Source organism: Porites lutea, chromosome 12 (genome assembly GCF_958299795.1).
Source record: "Porites lutea chromosome 12, jaPorLute2.1, whole genome shotgun sequence".
Lineage (NCBI taxonomy): Eukaryota > Metazoa > Cnidaria > Anthozoa > Scleractinia > Poritidae > Porites > Porites lutea.
The window spans coordinates 323,112-332,156 of record NC_133212.1 but is presented as its reverse complement, the minus strand read 5'-3'; the positions used below and the strand labels follow the sequence as shown (position 1 = coordinate 332,156).

Below are 9,045 nucleotides of genomic sequence, written 5' to 3'. Positions count from 1 at the left end.
ACAGACTTAGTGTGTAAGCAAAGGACGGCTTGGACAAAACCATCTCTGCGAAGTACATACAGCAACTAGTAATCTGCGACAAACTATTTAAAAGTCAAGTATTAAAGGGCATAACCCTGACTGGAGTTGTACCACATACAATTCTAGAGCTAATCTTGGGTTAGCTAAAAAATGAAGCAAGACTCTGGGAAATTTGGCAGAGCTGAGCTACCGCTTACAACTTAAATAAAAGCGTTCAGACGAAGGCCGGAAAAAAGCTTCCCATAAAATCCCAAGGGGAAAAATGCGGGCAGGAAATCTGGATAGGAACCAAGGCTCAAGCTCCAAAGTCCTTCCTACGGGAGTTTTACATGGCAAACGAGAAACGACCACCTGAAACGAAGGCTGGTTTTGAAGGCTAGTGGAACAAGCCATGATAAGCGCTTCACCTTTTATTATCCTCTATTTCACGAAATGGTGTCTGTAAAAGGGACTTAATCTTGATCGTACATCTGCTGATATGGGTTTAAAGAGGAGATAAATGCTAGCAGCATTTCAATCTGTTTAACATTCAGTGCTCTGTTCTTACAATCCATTTTTTTTTTTTTTCACAGAACAACAATTCAGATTTCCGCTTCTCTGTAAGGCACGACACTTTGTTGGGGCTCTAGGTTCTCTTCCTCTGTTAAGCTGTTAATTATGAGCAAGAAATTTAAAATTCTCCATTAATTTATCAGATGTAAATGAATGATTTTTCAGTAATAGGAGACGCATGTTTTGCGCACAGGATTATGGGATCGCTACGGGGCAAAAATTGCGAGTCGCTGCAAAGAAATGTATGGCGTGGAGTTGTTTCTCCGTTAAAAAAAAGTGTCTTTGGGCATAGAATGTTGTTGAAGTCCAAAAAAAACATCTTGATGAGATATTGCCTCTCATAAAAGGCCAGCCGTTGCTAAGGGAAATCGTGATAGTATATATTGTAAAAGACCTATCTAAAAAAGAAATTTATTACGTAATATACTCATACCAGCCAAACTTTAAAACTCGAAGATACAACAGTTCCACCAAAAGCAGCCATCTGTGGTCACTCAGGATTCAGGATTCCAAATCTCTACCTAATAATTTTAGCTCCAATTATGCACATCCTCGCTTTGACCTGGAAAGACTGAATAAAAGCCGCTCTAAAACAACAACACTAGAAGCAATGAAGGAAAAAGGTTAGAAACCCTGGGAATAAAATGTTCTCAACCATTACCTGTAGAAATAAAAAGAAACTAGAAAGTTAGAATACGTTTTTGCGTTGGAAAGAATCTCAATGAGAGGGGTATCTTATGGTTATTACATCTCCAGTATGAGTTTCCAATTTGAAAAGTACCGAAATTGGAATGGTATCCCTACGTTTCTCTGTTCCCTGATTTATTGTGTAAATTCGGTTTGAGTGTCAGCGGTTTACGCAAAATAAGTCTCAACGTCTATACATCCCGTCGAATTTCAACAAAAAATCAGTTCCCAAACAAACCAGGATTCCCGTTGTCCACGTTAATAATTTTGGATTGGTATCCCTACGTTTCTCTGTTCCCTGATTTATTGTGTAAATTCGGTTGAAGTGTCAGCGGTTTACGCAAAATACGCCTCAACGCCTATACACCCCGTCGAATTTCAACAAAAAATCAGTTCTCAAACAAACCAGGATTCCCGTTGTCCACGTTTATAATTTTGGATTGGTATCCCTACGTTTCTCTGTTCTCGGATTTATTGTGTAAATTCGGTTGAAGTGTCAGCGGTTTACGCAAAATGCGTCTCAACGCCTATACACCCCGTCGAATTTCAACAAAAAATCAGTTCCCAAACAAACCAGGATTCCCGTTGTCCACGTTAATAATTTTGGATTGGTATCCCTACGATTCTCTGTTCCCTGATTTATTGTGTAAATTCGGTTGAAGTGTCAGCGGTTTACGCAAAATACGCCTCAACGCCTATACACCCCGTCGAATTTCCACAAAAAATCAGTTCTCAAACAAACCAGGATTCCCGTTGTCCACGTTAATAATTTTGGATTGGTATCCCTACGTTTCTCTGTTCCCTGATTTATTGTGTAAATTCGGTTGAAGTTTCAGCGGTTTACGCAAAATACGTCTCAACGCCTATACACCCCGTCGAATTTCCACAAAAAATCAATTCCCAAAGAAACCAGGATTCCCATTGTCCGCTCTGATAATTTTAGATCGGAGTAATGTGGACCTTCTTCTCTTTAAAAAAGAAAGCGAAAAAAAAAAAGAATCATGGTCAATACAGTTTGCTTGGCGATCCCAAAGCGTGCTACCATCACCTGTAGAGATAGGAAGAAACTAAGAAGTTAGCATAAGGTTCCAATTTGAAAAGTACCCGAATTAGCGTTGTATCCCTACGTTTCTCTGTTCCCTGATTTATTGCGTAAATTCGGTTGAAGTGTCAGCGGTTTACGCAAAATACGTCTCAACGCCTATACACCCCGTCGAATTTCCACAAAAAAATCAGTTCCCAAACAAACCAGGATTCCCGTTGTCCACGTTAATAATTTTGGATTGGTATCCCTACGTTTCTCTGTTCCCTGATTTATTGTGTAAATTCGGTTGAAGTGTCAGCGGTGTACGCAAAATACGTCTCAACGCCTATACACCCCGTCGAATTTCCACAAAAATCAATTCCCAAAGAAACCAGGATTCCCATTGTCCGCTCTGATAATTTTAGATCGGAGTAATGTGGACCTTCTTCTCTTATAGATAGGAAGAAACTAAGAAGTTAGCATAAGGTTCCAATTTGAAAAGTACCCGAATTACCGTGGTATCCCTACGTTTTCCTGTTCCCTGATTCATTGTCTTCATTGATTCATTGATGGGAAAGAGAGAGTCTCCAGATTTTAGATTTCCAGGGGTTGGCATCTCCGCGGCCAGTGTGGTGCCTTGGTTGATGGCTTCTTGCAAGGTTCCTATGGATATATATGTTGTAGTTAATTTTTTATCTAAGGTGATTTGTATTTATTTTTCTTTTGTTTTAACTTTATTAGCAATACATTAAAATTTCCCCCCCCCTCCACCCCCCCAAAAAATTACCTGAGATAAACTATTACTTACAACGTATACATAAATTGGTCTACATGTTTTTCACTGAGTGTTTATCATATAGTGAATTGTTTAACATCTGCATCATGCATTCTGCTTGGTAAATGTATCAAGGCATCAACAGCAAATTTGTTTTCAAGATAGCATTATTTAGTAACAGCCTCGGGGGGGGGGGGGGGGGGTTGGTGGTCTTGCAATGTTACCTACCTCTTCAGCTGATTAAGGCAAACTTTCGGTTCAAGTTTTCATGCCCCCAGGTGGCCTCTGAGGATTACAATGAGTGCTTCATGTTCAATTTGCCTTGCACAGATATTTTTCTGGAAAATTAAACGTGTTTTGTTACTATCAGACTATAACTTCTACTTACACTGTGGTTATCTGTGTTAGGTTACAATGACTAAGAGTACTAAATAAAAATATTGTTTTCAAGGCAACTCAGGTTTCTGCATCGCATTTGTTCTGTTTATCTAGAGAACTACTGTAGATGACTGATTTGTGGCTAATAATGATACAGTATAGTTTAAAAGTTGCTTATCCAGGGTGGGAAAAAAAATTAAAACCCGGCCACCTGTCCACGGTAATGTGGTCATATATGTCATAAGTCATATATGTAGATATTTTGTGCAAAATTAGTATAGGTAATAACATGATTTGTAGTGATTTTTGGCATAAATACCACAAGTTAAATTTTAAAACAATTTTATTGTTATGTTTAATTTCACAAGCTGTTAGGCGAGTGAAATTTGAGACAATTTTGAAATATCATGAGTGGTATTTCATGCCTTATACTACTACATCAGAAATTTCTGCAATTTGATTGGCTTAGAGCAGTGGTATTTCAGCTTAATTTGAAATACCTACATGTGAAAATTACAAACCTTTTGCGGGTAGTAGTATAAACAAATAATGGCATGATTTGTACGTGATATTTGGCATAAATACTACTCGTGATATTTTAAAATTGTCTCAAATTTCACTCGCCTAACGGCTCGTGAAATTACGTATAACAATTTCCAAATATCACTTGTGATATTTATGCCAAATACCACTACAAATCATACTATTTCCTATACTTATACTACTACATGAGAAAATTCTGTAATTTGATTGGCTTAGAGCAGTGGTATTTCAGATTAATTTGAAATATCCACATGTGAAAATTACAGACCTTTTGCGGGTAGTAGTATAAACAAATAATAGGATGATTTGTACTAGATATTTGGCATAAATACCACTTGCGATATTTCAAAATTGTCTCAAATTTCACTCGCCTAACGGCTCGTGAAATTAGGTATAACAATATTTTGAAATATCACTCGTGGTATTTATGCCAAATATTACTACAAATCATGCTATTACCTATACAAATATCATGTACAAATCTTGCTATTATTTGTTTTTCCCGGCTGGAGTTTTTCCAAGTGACCATGCTTGCCAGGCAGCCCAGTGAATGAACCAAGCGAGGAACATGCACACTGCTTCCAATCTCTATATAAAGCTGGCCACTCCGGGCTGGCCCTATTCATGCAATACCAGGATAAAAGTTACATCAGCAGAGCTATCCAGTCCGGCTCATGTGTTCAGGCCCCTACTGTGAGTTGCATTGTAATGCCGTTTGCATGTGAAAGCTTTGGAATTTGCCACTTTTGTGGTTCATATATGAGAGAAATCGACTTGATCTAATTAACCTACAAGGGTTTAAAAAATAACTCTCACGCAAGCAGTTTGCACGTGTTTTCTCAGTAAGATTTTAAGAAATCACCTGCTTTCTGAACATATGCAATGAAATTATGCATTCAATGTTCAAGTAACAGGCTAATGTCTACCAGCTCCAAAAAAAAATTATCAAACTCCCGAAATACTTTATACGTGGCCACTCATCCCATCCTCATTTCCCCCGCTGAAACAATCTCATATTCATCTCCTGCACGATCACGGAATTTTCCGTCATTGCATGACATCTTCTTTGACTCTTAACAACTGAGGGCAAAAATATTGTCAAACTCTTGGCTATAAGCCAACACCCTTATGAGTTTCTGGCCAAACCCATCAATTCCACTGTGTGATTTAATTCAATGTTTAATACTACCAATGATTCAAAAATATTCATTACTTCTAAAACTCAAACAACACATAAAGCAATTGCCAACGGATACAAATACCCAAAAAATTGACCTGGTTAAATGATAACATCATATCAAAAAACAGAGCTATTTCCTGTAATATGATATTTGAAATGTCATTCCTCATGAATGCATTTTTAGAAACACCTGACAGAAAGTACAAAAATGGCTTAAACTCTTAGGTGTGATCCAAACCTGTTTTAAATTCCAAATATTTTGGACAGATTTAATCCCTGGATTTAATACTTCTAAATTTCTGATAAAACCAGCCGTAATAAAAAAGGTAAGCTTCAGATTAAGTTCATCTTTTCCTACACATTGAAAATTATCCCTGCGTTGCTTTAACAAGTACATCCTTTTAATTCCTTTGTCCACACATTGTTGGGAATTGCTTTTCTTTGTTGCAAGGTTTTTGAGATCGTAAAAGTGGAATCAAGTATTTACCCTGTTAGCAGAGCTTTCTTTTCGGTATGCTTTTTATCTTGTACGAGACATTCGCGTCGCTTGGCTTAGTTACATTCACATGTATTGCGTGCCTATTGGAACTTTGAATCAACACAAGTGATCTCGATTACTTTATTTGGGCGACGTGCAAATAATAATTAACGTTCTTTCTCGTTCACTATATTAAACGTCTTCGAAAATAAGAAAGGTATCATTAAAATTCTAATTTATAGTTCTGTCATCGATATTAATCAGATGGAATTTAAGTGATTTTTGCAGTAATTATAACAGGCAGTTAGGGGCGATTTGTGTAGGGTGCCTCATGCGTTTTGATCAAATTATTACAAATTTCCCATAAATATGGTATTTGCAGCTTGGAAATGGAAAATAAACTGGAAATACAATTTTGGTGTTGTCCCGGGGTGGGGCATTTGTACTCCATTTTTAAGCCCCATTGCGGGGAATTTGCAGCTTTTCCAAAACAAGATGACAAATACTCGACAAATGCCCGGGGTGGGGGGGGGGGGGGAGGATTGGGCACGCTTGGAAATGACTGAGCTATTAATAGAGAATGTAATTTTGCCAGGAAAGTTGTCTATTTTGTGTGATATACAATATGTAAACAAAACAGCCCGAAAATCGTTCAAAAATATAGAGCAACTAGGAATTTTCTACAAAGTTATTTTCTGACGCTGTTACATAATGCTAATGAGATTTAGGTGGCTCCCTAAAGTAAATTGGCCATGCGCAGCCTGAGCACTAGTATGGCGCGAGCTTTAAAATCCGTGCGACGTCCACGCAAAATTAAAACAAACATGGCCTCTCAGTTTCGAAATATTCTCCCAAAAAAACTTTATTAACTTTCTATTGAAGCTCATTGTGCAAAAAGTTTGATTAGTGTAGGTCAAACTTTTATGAGAGGAGACAATGTTAAACCGGTTACAAGTCGCTATCGATCTCCAAAAGAGTAAATTGTATGTAAAAACAAAGCAGAAATTTTCCAAAGACATCAATTCTTTTGCTTCAAAAGTAGACAAACGTTAAATAGTCAAAGTAAATGGACAATGTTTTTGCACAACGAGAAATAATTTTTACTCACAGATTGACCCTAGCTTGACGAAAGCAATAGTATTGTCCGTCGAGACCTACGTTCTTGTACATGTAGCTGAGGACATAATGTACGATTTATAGATCGGCGCCATCTTTTACAGCAGAATTTTAAAGATAAACTTCGCCGTCGAAATTATCCCTAAAGAAGAACAAGGTTGAAAAAGTATCCGGAAGTGGGCTAACATTTGAAGATCTGCAAACAGTGTACAGCAGATTAGGAAATGAAGGGCTTATTGCGATCCTTGCACAACCACCGTCTTCATCGCCGACGATCGCCATCCTCACGAGTAACCACCACGCTTCAAATTTTAGCTACAATAGTCAAGTACTTCGAAGAAAACATCCTGTGTTAGGTATAAAATTGAATCCGCTATCTCTCCTTTTTCAACTGGCGAGATATCGCTGTAATAATACTAATAAACAGCTTCAAAAACAATGGCTATCGTACTCTTCAAAGAAACCACATGTTTTCAGTAGCTTTGTGCATTATGTGCATGCGGACGTGATGGCTTGAGTGCGTATTTTGCTCATACGACCCCGAACCACGCGTGTTTTTCGGATTTTTGTGACGTCAACGTAGTTAATTAACAGTGAATTTTTCGCGTTTCCTTCGGTAAATTTTTTTAAAAATCGCCTCATTTCTTGACAGTTGCAGAACCTTTGTACCGTCCTATTTTTGTTAAAATCTGTTAAAGCTAAATTCCTCCATTAAGAAAAATTACAAATTTCAAAATATTGGCAAAACTGTCTTAACGACCCCATGTTTTTTCCACTTTAAAATGTTAAGCAATATCGTTAATAGAAAGTGGCAAAGTTTAAAGACATTTCACTGAGGGAAATAAAAAAATATTAAGAAAAAATGACCAAAAATGACAAAATTACTGCCTGTCTAAGGATGTGATGTTGCCATGGCAATGGCCTTAATCCAGAAAATGAAACTTGATAAAGGAGCCTTCTTATATGGGTAACCTTAGCGGTGAATCTCGTGAACAAAATCGCAAAGACAAAGTGACTAGATTTCGTTCTGTAAAGTATGCTAGATAGCTAAGGACATTAGTAAATACTCTAGGGAGCCACCTTAAAGCTAATTAGCATAATGAAATTCAACACTCGTGGTTTGCTGTTTATCTTTAAAAGACGCTTTATTTTTTAGTTTTTCATCGAGATATCGGGTTAAAAACAAGCATATATGAATTTACAGATAGAATTCATCAAAATAAGCAAGGCTTTGAAGGCAAAAAGCTACGCGGGAAGGAATTCGTCGCGTTTGAAGAGTATCATCATAGAGTATGTGTGTGTGTGGTAGACTTAGCCGTCTCGGCGATTCTTACTGTTTTCTTACCTGGATTTTCGCGTTTATCTTGCTTGTTATCCTCCAGAATCCTTTAAAATAATTTGCTTGACTTGTATTTGGTCTAAATTCGTCGATACAAGCTTTCCTGGTTATTCTTCGCAAACCCCGCAACAAAATCCTTGCCGCATTTCTGATTTTTCAAAAAAACATGGTTGCGTTACGCTAATGACCGGCCGGGAACTGGAACTAGCCACATAATTGGGCAAAATTTATGGGCCACATTTTGTTCGTTAAAGCGATTTCCGGAAATTTTGGTTGAATGGATCGCGCCCGGGGGGGGGGGGGGGGACTCCCATATAAAACAGACGGGGATGCTCGTCGTCTCGCTTAGGGGTGTAAATTTTGGATTTTGGTCTCGCTTAGGGTGTTCCGGGCAAAGTGCCAATATTTTAAGCCGCCAAGGTCTCGTTTACGGTTCCGCGAAGAACTTGAGATTTATGACAATGCTTTTAAAAACTACTTATAGATAAAATCATTCGATGATTATGTCTTTATATCATTAAAACTCATTGCATCTCGTATTTGTGTGTTTTTAAGCGGTCTCTTTTAGGGGTCAAAATTTGCTTAAGCCACGCCCAGATTGGTCTCCTTTAGGGATCACAAAAAGCTTGAGCCACGCCCAGATGGTCTCCTTTAGGGGTTAAATTCAAAATTTCCGACGAGCATCCCCGTCTGTTTCATATGGGAGTCCCCCCCCGGGGGATCGCGCCCTAAGGAGAAGGTTTATTTCGAGTTCATCTTTTTCGTTGTCGCTGTCAGCTCAGTTTTGAATTTTTTTGCCTACAGTGTTGAAATAAATTTGTTCCAGTTGTCACCACCGAGTCTTAATCGCGTTAATTTCCTTTATTATGAAATTCCACCTCCTCTTTCGCTTTAATTTTCTTTCTTCCATCGAAAGTCGTTTTCCATTAAATTCGCGTTAATTTAAGTCGCG

General features: G+C 37.9%; 1 long non-coding RNA gene across 1 annotated transcript; it reads right to left on the bottom strand.

Annotated features, from left to right (window-relative positions):
• Positions 1-2,840: 2,840 nt before the first annotated feature.
• Positions 2,841-8,235, bottom strand: LOC140953546 (uncharacterized). Its single transcript, XR_012167463.1, has 3 exons — positions 8,100-8,235; positions 3,288-3,397; positions 2,841-2,947 (listed from the first exon to the last, which is right to left on the bottom strand). It is a non-coding gene; the product is annotated as an uncharacterized lncRNA (long non-coding RNA).
• Between the last annotated feature and the right edge of the window lie 810 nt (positions 8,236-9,045).